This window comes from Panulirus ornatus, chromosome 17, assembly GCF_036320965.1.
Source record: "Panulirus ornatus isolate Po-2019 chromosome 17, ASM3632096v1, whole genome shotgun sequence".
In the NCBI taxonomy this organism is placed as follows: Eukaryota; Metazoa; Arthropoda; class Malacostraca; order Decapoda; family Palinuridae; genus Panulirus; species Panulirus ornatus.
Window position 1 is genome coordinate 17,617,235 of NC_092240.1, and position 12,141 is coordinate 17,629,375.

The window sequence follows — 12,141 nt, forward strand, 5'->3', positions numbered from 1 at the left end:
AGTGATAATTATTCAAACATTGCGTGATGTAAAGTTACATACTGATTGAATTGCAGAAGTACTGTGTTGATGTACATTATGCATTTCAGGATGAACACTAAAAAGCTATATAAAGTTACTTGCTGGATTAAATGCATTAGTATTATGATGACAAACATTTTTATAATGGTGATCATCCCATGGTGTAAAGTTACATATTTGTTGAACTGCAGCAAAACTGTGCTGACACGTATCATGAATTTAATAGTGAACATTAAGTAATACTTGTAATCACGTTGGTTGTGTTATAGTAACACAGAAGGTGACATACACATATCTATGGAAAAACCAAGTCATTTGCTTGCTTAGCTGTGCACTTGGTCATATATTGTTTACCACATCCAGAGTAGCAGGTATGGGACAATTCTTGTATCTGTACGAGCACTGGGTGTCGGTCGGTCAGGCGATCGCCCATCTGACCTTCGAGGAAATTTATGGAGTGGCTGTGTTCAGCTAGGACAACTCCCACCATGGTTAGAGGAAGTGGCCTGTTGCTCACACTGAGGCTACCGTTTCTCCAGGGAAGGCAACAATATTTCCCTGCTTTGGATATCTATTTCACAACCACATTCACTGGAATGTAGACACCCTAGTGTGCGGGTGGTACGTCCAATCAGGCGTCATCCAAACATCAAGCTGGAGAGAGAGAGAGAGAGAGAGAGAGAGAGAGAGAGAGAGAGAGAGAGAGAGAGAGAGAGAGAGAGAGAGAGAGAGAGAGAGAGATAAGGTCGACATGATGACCAATGTGCGGCCCATGAGCGCCAATGAATTTTGAATTTGTGCCGGTAACCCCAACAATTCTATTGTGCACCCCATGCTCATCCTGTTAATGGTAGCGGAAAAGGATTACAAGGGTCACAAAGGGTCTCAGTCAGACTCAGAAGGTTGATATTACGTAAAATGTTACAATTCACAAATTACGTACATTACAGTTTCATGTAGTCAGTTTTACCGACGCGATGCAAAAAGTGGATACACACATAACATTTCAGGTATCGTGTTATTAACAATAAGATGTTGAGACATTCTTTCGATTTAGTTTTCGCACACGAGCTGCAGCACATGGGACTGAGACACCAAGACATTCAAAGGAGATATAGTCTCGCGGGTTTCCACCAAATTGCCAACTGATATGGTCCGCTCCTGCCGTTACCAATTCGTTTATTGAAGACTATAGTTCTATCTGCAGATATAATGAAATCAAGGCTTTCACAGGCTATGTGTATGCAGTTAAGACTAGCTTGCATTTCATTAAATGTTCTGGCATGTACAAAAATGTCAGCGGCAAGAATAATAGTGATATTTCTGGGACAATATGGAATCGATCTCAGTAATGCATTGATTAGAACACTGAACAAAGCGGGTCTAAGTACTCCACCTTCAGGAGTGCCAAGTAGCATGTCTTTAACTTCACTTGCCAATACGCAAAATGAAAGGCAGTTTTTAGGTCAAGTAAAGTGGTGTACTTATGCCCTCTGTTCCCATGAACTGTTAGGAATGTAGTGATGCAGTAGTGTACACTTTTGCCATGTGTGAAACCACTAATATTATGTGACATATGTTCTCTGATTCTGTGTAGTAGTCTGTTGAGCATCATCCTCTCAAACGTTTTGCATAGGCAACTCGTCAGGGAGATGAGGCATAACTCATCAGGTTGATTGTGTTTAAGTATTGATATCATTAGGCTGTTGGTCCATGAGCAGATGACCCGTGGCATAACTCATATCACACAACTTTAATAATGGATTATCAGGTACACATCTTAGATGTCTAATGATGTCGCGAGTGATACCATCCCCCCAAGGGGTAATGCCCCTCTGCCGCTTGGTTAGAGCTGCATCAAGTTCAGACTTAGTGAATGGCACACCACATGCATCATGTTGATTGTTTAGCATGAATTGGGTAAGATCTTCTCTTTCTTTGGATTTCTTGTACAAAACATCCTTAGTGTCAGGAGGCAGCCTGTTATAGCTAGAAGTATGAGCCCATTTGATGATTAGTTCATTAGCCTTCTGCAGCGGGTCGGGATGTGATACTTGTACATTTTTCTTTCCAATGATTTTGTTAATACTCTTCCAGATTTGGCTTAAAGGGGTGCGTGTTGACTTAGTCCAGTGACAAACTGTTCCCAGTCATCATCACCTGCACCTCCGCTCGTATCCTTCCTTAAACAGCAAAATTTCACTTCCACCTTCGCTATCTTCCTCTCATGTAATTCTCTCACAGCAAACTCAAATATTCTGTATGTTTAAGACACACGTGATGAACGGTTTTATCCGTTTTTTTTCCATCAATCTTCAGTATCAGCAGTCTCGTTCTTATCGTCTACAATGCAACCACAACAATTGAACATGATATATATGAAGACACTCAAGAGGACAGTATCATTTGAACTGTGTATCTCAGATTTAGATTCCCTTCTCAAGGGTTGTGGAGACAGTCTTCCACCTTAATCTGTCTGCCTACTCGCTGGAGTTCTAAAAACATTTATCTTTCACACGAAGGCTTTACTTCTCTACCTTGCGAGATATGTCGTGACTTTTGCTTCCCTACATGAACATGATTTCTGTATTTACCGTAAGTTTCAGCTTCTACTGGTTTGTCTTGCTGCCGTTTCCAAAGTAGCTTAGCGTTTCTGGAGACTTAGTTTCCTAATGTTTCCCTTCTTTCCCACTGCCAAGTGATGTGAAGACGACTGACCCTTGCAGTGTTCCATCCAAAGTCCTAAAGATATTTATTTTTCGTGTGAGCAATCTTTGATGTGGATACTGTAAGTTGCTTGCTGGAGATTGTGGAGACTTACGAGTAGAGCGCGGACAGCAACACGGGACTGGCAGAGTCGGGGAGCGTCCTTCTGTTGGTGGCAGCAACCGTCTCGCTCCTCCCGACCTCCCTAGTTCCCTCACACCGCACCCTTACATCCACTCCCATCCCTATACTCGGCTTGATCCTCACAGCCAGGCTCAGTGCATTCAGGCCTATCCCTACACCTCGTCTCACCCCTACTACCAGTCCCATATGAATCCCGTCCCTCTCCATCCTTACGCCGCCTGAGTCATCCTTCTCTCACCCATTCTGTCCCACTGGTCGCTCCTCACACACAAACACACACACACACACACACACACACACACACACACACACACACACACACATACACACACATACTCGCTGACACTCAACATGTTCAGTCCATTTCTTCATCCTTCAAAGTGAGTTTCTATGCAGCGGTGACATACTTATTATCAACAACCATATTTAACGTCTGGCAGTTTCATGAACCTACATCCTTCAGGGCTCACCTACTGCGTCAAGTCCGCCATCCACTAGAATCCTTCATCGGTCCCATTCAACTTCCAAACTTCTGCTCTACTACCATCCTCTCTCGACCTTCATGTTACATGTAGTTGTAGAAGAAGAGAAACCCTCTAATTGGACTAGGGACCGACGGGTCTCCAGTTATCAGTCCTCCTTATGTTACTGTGTCGTCTTCCCAGTTCATCCGTCGCCACGTCTTCTCTCGCCACCCCTAACTATCTTCACCTTTATCCTCCTCCCAGCTGGCTCTGTTCTCAGGGGGAAGATAACACCTCACAGAGGCCTGTTATCTACCTGCGTCACGGCTCGGGCCTTGGAGTCTACATGTAAACTGAAGCAACCTTCTCATGGAAGATTAAAACTGTTAGAAATATTTCATCTTTTATATAGATTTTCTATATCTATGTTTCCCCTCAGCAGAAGTAGAGTATAATTATATTTTCTTTCCTTTTGCTCATTTTCTTTACTTTTACCTTCATTTTTCACTTTTATTCTTTCCATGAATCAGCATCCTAAACCTGGACTTTAGCTTAACGTGTACGGCTCAGGTTAGAGGCCAGAGTGTACTTAGATAGAAATGAGTCTGACCGCAGGTGTAGGTGTCGAGAGTGTAGTGATGACGCGCTTGTAGAGTGTGAGGTATACATGCAAAGCTTTCCCGAGGGCGAGGTGAACATGTATCTGTTAAGTGGACCGAGTGGGTCCAGGGTGGTGAAGATGCGTCTGTCGAGGCTGAGGTAAATTTAGGGACACCGAGAGTGTAGTGAGGGTGAACATGATGTTGAGTGATAGCACAGGAAGACATAATGCAGTCGCTCGCTAATGCTAAGGTTTACATTCATTCATTCATTTATTCTCCTTATTATCAATATTATCATTATAATTATTATCATTATTACCATTATTATTATTATTATTATTCATTATTATTATTATTACCATTGTTATTATTATTTATTATCATTATTATTATCATTATTAACAAAATTCTAATAAGATTTGCTTGATGATGCCCAAATCCAAACAGGCGAGAAACCTACTCGCGACGACAATATATTAGATATGGTTGTACATACAACTGAGGATCTCGCTCATAATGTTGGTGAAAAGTTTGGTACAAATGATCATCCACAATTTACTGCTGAGGTCGTGATCAACACTACGTATAATGTTGAACAACGTAACAGTCACGACAAAATACTCGATTCTAAACACGCAGATACTCATGATCGCACTGCTCTTCCGACAGGCAAACGTGGGATGATGTGGCCAACGAAAACGACATGGACGTAGCTTGGTAAACTTCAGACGAGAGGGAACCCGCGTGTCAATGCGGAGCGGACGGCCTGTTTCTAGAACGAAGCCAAAGTGGTGGTATTGTGAAACCAAGTGCCTGGTCACTAAGACACTATACCTCATCCGTGACTCAAAAGAGACCAACATGACAGAGTAAGTTATGGAAATGTGCGGAGAGAAAGTAAGAGCGTCACACGACGAAGTGGACGTCAACACGGAGCGTATAGTGCTGAAAATAGCAAAAGAAATCCTAAGGAGTTAGAAGCAAGAGGGTCATTACCCGGTCAATTGGTCCAATAGTTACTGAAACAGGTGGTTTGGTTCAATATAACAAAGCCACAGCAAAAACCTGTATTTACGATCGAAGACACAACACATGTCCCAAACCCAGTCCCCCTGATAACGGAGGAGAACACTCTCGAATAAACTGATATAAAAGTTGAAGACATGCTATCAGCAATGAACGGAATGAAAATAAATATAGCGGCAACCCCTCATAGTTAAGCCCCTGAATGCCCTTTTCAGTAAGTTACTTGCTACAGAAAAAGTTCCAGATGAATGGAAGTTTTCCAACGTAACAATGATTTAAAAAAAAATCGACTTGTATGACGTAAGTAAAGCAGATGACGTCATCTATCTAGATTTTCAGAAAGCATTCGAGAAGGTTCCACATCAAACGGTTACCAGCAAAAATCAGGTCACGTGGCACTGATCGGATTGTACTTCGGTGGATAGGAAATTGGGTGACTGACCATAAACAAAGAGTTGTAATGAATGGTCAATGAGCCTTAGAATGGTGAGACGCAACAAGTGGAGTGCCACAAGGATCAGTCTTGGGACAGGTTCTCTTTTTTAAATATATGATCAATAATGATAATGGGCTGCATTGCAAGACATAAGAATTCGTTTATGCTGGGAAAGAAATCTACAAATGAACCGGAACGTATACAGCTTCAAAATGACACAGGTGGCGAATTGATGAAATGGGATCACAGGTGGCGAATAAAGTCTAGTATAGATAAGTGCAAATCATTCATATCGGTAGCAAAAACGAAAAGGCAAGTTATAGTATGAATTCCGTTAAACTGCAAAAGGTACATAAGGAAAATGACTTGGGCGTTATAAACTCTGGTGACCTTAAACTATGTAAACAGTGCACAGAAGCAGTGAAAAGACATAAACAAATCTTTGGATTCATAGGAAGGGGCCTTCGAATTTGAGTCCAGGAAAATCATCTTTATTCTACAATTTACTGGTTTGTCCCCATCTTGAATATTGTGTTCAGTTTTGATCATCCTACATAAAATAAAGATAATGAAAACAGTGCAGCGTCGAGCTACCAAGATTGACTTCCAGCCTCAGAAACAAATCCTACGAGAGCAGATGATTCGATCTGAATCTATTTAGCCCAGAAAAGGGAAGGCTAAGAGGTGATCTGATACCAGTATTCAAGTTACTTAAGACATATTTTGTCTAATTTCTCTCGGATTAATGGATACAAACCGCGGGCAAACCTTTGACCGTGAATGAGGCAAAGTACTGTTCAACATGATTGTTAACACGGAACGATTTGCTAATCAGGAGTGATTCAAAGCATGAAAGCAGAACTATAGTTATGTTCAAGAACAGACTTGATAACTATTTCGCTTCAAATCCACGACTTACACTATTTACACCTCATTAACCACACTGACAATCTGCAGGTTATTCTAAATGATTTGTATACCTTCTAACTTTTACCACAACAATCTCTGAGTTTCTGACACCCACTATCACAAAAAGCATTAACAGGCCCCACTTGTCTGTCGTTGATTGAAGGTACTATAATTATCATCATCATTATTGTTATTACTATTATTATTATTATCATTATTATCATTATCATTATCATCATTATTATCATCATCATTATTATCATCATTACTATTATCATTATTATAATTATTATTATTATTATTATTATTATTATTATTATTATTATCATTATTACCATTATCATTATCATTATTATTATCATCAATATTATTATTATCATCATTAGTAGTAGTAGTAGTAGTAGTAGTAGTAGTAACATCATTATCATCATTAGTATTATACTTATTATTATCTAAAATAACTATTAATGTTATCATCATTATTATCATCATTAGCACTATCGTCATAAACATAATGATGATCCTCCATATTTCTGACCTTGTGATATTCTCAGTTTTAACCCTGGCAACGAGTTGTTCCATTCTGCTTTTTTCAACGATTGTTGTATGGAGTTGTTCAAGACACCATCACATCTGCTCACTCATGTGGACTCAACATGAAAGAGGGAGACGAGGAATTTCCACACATGAGTCGAGAGAAGAAAATATTCATTTAAGTCTTAGTCATGGTTCACACTCACAAGCTCACGTCTCACAATAATATGGATAATCATCCACACAGAAGATGAAGCTTTTCCTGTCACAGTTGGGAATCTCTGTCACGATGAATATAATCATACGCTCAACCCTTCGTCGGTCGGGTTCGAAAAATCTATTCTGAGGTAAAGCCATGACGCACGTCTGAGGTTCGCTGGAGTTACGGTTCCACAGGACACAGTAGTCCATCAGACGTAAGCAGCAACACGTCAAGTCTAAGCAGCAGTTTTCTTAATGAAGTGATATTTTCATATTAGAAACAGAACTTTCAAATTACTCGAGACTTCCTGTTTTCTTTAAAGTAAGTTTACATTTTCAGTTTAATATTAAGTCTGTGATGCAGCTCAGTCGCAAATACGAACGTGAGACTTTCTGGCCGGGTTTGTTGATGATAATATCAATCTTTGGAGGGGAAAAAATCTCATCATACAAAGAATATTCAAGAAATTAAAAAAAAAAAATGTTAGTCAGTTGTTTGTGAAGCAGCTGCAAACTTATCCCAGGACTACAAATATCATATTGGAAACGTATTGCGCATTTCCTGCGTTGCAATCGTGTCGGAAATTCTCCAGTTGAGTTGTTGATATGACGCTGGGGTATAACCCGGCCGATAACCAAGTCCTTCCCAGCACCACCTGGCTCCTCCACCCCCTCAACCCACACACACACACACACACACACACACACTGACCTCACCTGACGCCACAGAAGCACTGGCTCCGCCGCCGGCGTCAGTATTGACCTCTGTGTACTGGGTGCAAAGAGGTAGGTCAAACCAGGGCGTATTGCTATCACCTCTCCATAAGGCCCAAAGTGTCCCGCTGCCGTAAGGACTCGCACGAAGACAGTGCTGTAGGCGATATCCACAACGGAGGAGACAAACTCATGTACACAAATTCGTATCCTAGACTCCATATATATATATATATATATATATATATATATATATATATATATATATATATATATATATATAAACGGGTTGGGTTCATACCTTTGAAGAAGCGGCCAGCTACCACGGCCACACGGAGGTGCATGTCTCTTAACCTCCATGTGGCCGAGGTAACCTGAACACTTCGAATCCGACCCTTGGGCACATACATTTGTCTTTCCATATATATATATATATATATATATATATATATATATATATATATATATATATATATATATATATATTTTTTTCATACTTTGTCGCTGTCTCCCGCGTCTGCGAGGTAGCGCAAGGAAACAGACGAAAGAAATGGCCCAACCCCCCCCCCCATACACATGTACATACATACGTCCACACACGCAAATATACATACCTACACAGCTTTCCATGATTTACCCCAGACGCTTCACATGCCCTGATTCAATCCACTGACAGCACGTCAACCCCTGTATACCACATCGACTCCAATTCACTCTATTCCTTGCCCTCCTTTCACCCTACTGCATGTTCAGGCCCCGATCACACAAAATCTTTTTCACTCCATCTTTCCACCTCCAATTTGGTCTCCCACTTCTCCTCGTTCCCTCCACCTCCGACACATATATCCTCTTGGTCAATCTTTCCTCACTCATTCTCTCCATGTGCCCAAACCATTTCAAAACACCCTCTTCTGCTCTCTCAACCACGCTCTTTTTATTTCCACACATCTCTCTTACCCTTACGTTACTTACTCGATCAAACCACCTCACACCACACATTGTCCTCAAACATCTCATTTCCAGCACATCCATCCTCCTGCGCACAACTCTATCCATATCCCACGCCTCGCAACCATACAACATTGTTGGAACCACTATTCCTTCAAACATACCCATTTTTGCTTTCCGAGATAATGTTCTCGACTTCCACACATTCTTCAAGGCTCCCAGAATTTTCGCCCCCTCCCCCACTTCCGCTTCCATGGTTCCATCCGCTGCCAGATCCACTCCCAGATATCTAAAACACTTTACTTCCTCCAGCTTTTCTCCATTCAAACTTACCTCCCAATTGACTTGACCCTCAACCCTACTGTACCTAATAACCTTGCTCTTATTCACATTTACTCTTAACTTTCTTCTTTCACACACTTTACCAAACTCAGTCAGCAGCTTCTGCAGTTTCTCACATGAATCAGCCACCAGCGCTGTATCATCAGCGAACAACAACTGACTCACTTCCGAAGCTCTCTCATCCCCAACAGACTTCATACTTGCCCCTCTTTCCAAAACTCTTGCATATGTACATATATATATATATATATATATATATATATATATATATATATATATATATATATATATATATATATATATATATATATATATATTTTTTTTTTTTTTTTTCCAAAAGAAGGAACAGAGAAGGGGGCCAGGTGAGGATATTCCCTCAGAGGCCCAGTCCTCTGTTCTTGACGCTACCTCGCGAACGCGGCAAATGGCGAATAGTTTGAAAGAAAAGAATATATATATATATATATATATATATATATATATATATATATATATATATATATATATATATATATATTTATTTTTTTTTTTTTTTTTTTTTTTTATACTTTGTCGCTGTCTCCCGCGTCTGCGAGGTAGCGCAAGGAAACAGACGAAAGAAATGGCCCAACCCCCCCCATACACATGTACATACACACGTCCACACACGCAAATATACATACCTACACAGCTTTCCATGGTTTACCCCAGACGCTTCACATGCCTTGATTCAATCCACTGACAGCACGTCAACCCCTGTATACCACATCGCTCCAATTCACTCTATTCCTTGCCCTCCTTTCACCCTCCTGCATGTTCAGGCCCCGATCACACAAAATCCTTTTCACTCCATCTTTCCACCTCCAATTTGGTCTCCCTCTTCTCCTCGTTCCCTCCACCTCCGACACATATATCCTCTTGGTCAATCTTTCCTCACTCATTCTCTCCATGTGCCCAAACCACTTCAAAACACCCTCTTCTGCTCTCTCAACCACGCTCTTTTTATTTCCACACATCTCTCTTACCCTTACGTTACTTACTCGATCAAACCACCTCACACCACACATTGTCCTCAAACATCTCATTTCCAGCACATCCATCCTCCTACGCACAACTCTATCCATAGCCCACGCCTCGCAACCATACAACATTGTTGGAACTACTATTCCTTCAAACATACCCATTTTTGCTTTCCGGGATAATGTTCTCGACTTCCACACATTTTTCAAGGCTCCCAAAATTTTCGCCCCCTCCCCCACCCTATGATCCACTTCCGCTTCCATGGTTCCATCCGCTGACAGATCCACTCCCAGATATCTAAAACACTTCACTTCCTCCAGCCTCTCACCATTCAAACTCACCTCCCAATTGACTTGACCCTCAACCCTACTGTACCTAATAACCTTGCTCTTATTGACATTTACTCTTAACTTTCTTCTTCCACACACTTTACCAAACTCCGTCACCAGCTTCTGCAGTTTCTCACATGAATCCGCCACCAGCGCTGTATCATCAGCGAACAACAACTGACTCACTTCCCAAGCTCTCTCATCCCCAACAGACTTCATACTTGCCCCTCTTTCCAAAACTCTTGCATTTACCTCCCTAACAACCCCATCCATAAACAAATTAAACAACCATGGAGACATCACACACCCCTGCCGCAAACCTACATTCACTGAGAACCAATCACTTTCCTCTCTTCCTACACGTACACATGCCTTACATCCTCGATAAAAACTTTTCACTGCTTCTAACAACTTTCCTCCCACACCATATATTCTTAATATATATTTATATTTATTTATATTTATATTTATATTTATATTTATATTTATTTATATATATTTATTTATTTATTCATATTATACATATTCGCCATTTCCCGCATTAGCGAGGTAGCGTTAAGAACAGAGGACTGAGCCTTGGAGAGAAAATCCTCACTTGGTCCCCTTCTCTGTATTCTCTTTCGGTAAAGTAAAAACTGGAGGGGAGGATTTCCAGCCTCCCGCTCCCTTCCCTTTTAGTTGCCTTTTACGACACGCAAGGGAATACGAGGAAGTATTGTTTCTCCCCTATCCCTAGGGTTTGGATGGTATTGCAGTGGAATTTATTAAAAAAGGGGGTGATTGTATTGCTGACTGGTTCGTAAGGTTATTTAATGTATGTATGACTCATGGTGAAGTGCCCGAGGATTGGCGGAATGCTTGCATAGTGCCATTGTACAAAGGCAAAGGGGATAAAAAGTGAGTGCTCAAATTACAGAGGTATAAGTTTGTTGAGAACTCCTGGGAAATTATATGGGAGGGTATTGATTGAGAGGGTGAAGGCATGTACAGAGCATCAGACTGGGGAAGAGCAGTATGGTTTCAGAAGTGGTAGAGGATGTGTGGATCAGGTGTTTGCTTTGAAGAATGTATGTGAGAAATACTTAGAAAAGCAAATGGATTTGTATGTAGCATTTATGGATCTGGAGAAGGCATATGATAGAGTTGACAGAGATCCTCTGTGGAAGGTATTAAGAATGTATGGTGTGGGAGGCAAATTGTTAGAAGCAGTGAAAAGTTTTTATCGAGGATGTAAGGCATGTGTATGTGTAGGAAGAGAGGAAAGTGATTGGTTCTCAGTGAATGCTGGTTTGCGGCAGGGGTGCGTGATGTCTCCATGGTTGTTTAATTTGTTTATGGATGGGGTTGTTAGGGAGGTGAATGCAAGAGTTTTGGAAAGAGGGGCAAGTATGAAGTCTGTTGTGGATGAGAGATCTTGGGAAGTGAGTCAGTTGTTGTTCGCTGATGATACAGGGCTGGTGGCTGATTCATGTGAGAAACTGCAGAAGCTGGTGACTGAGTTTGGTAAAGTGTGTGAAAGAAGAAAGCTGAGAGTAAATGTGAATAACATCAAGGTTATTAGGTGCAGTGGGTTGAGGGACAAGTTAATTCGGAGGTAAGTTTGAATGGAGAAAAACTGGAGGAAGTAAAGTGTTTTAGATATCTGGGAGTGGATTTGGCAGAGGATGGAACCAGAAGCGGAAGTAAATCATAGGGTTGGGGAGGGGGCGAAAGTTCTGGGAGCAGTGAAGAATGTGTGGAAGTCGAGAGCGTTACCTTGGAAAGCA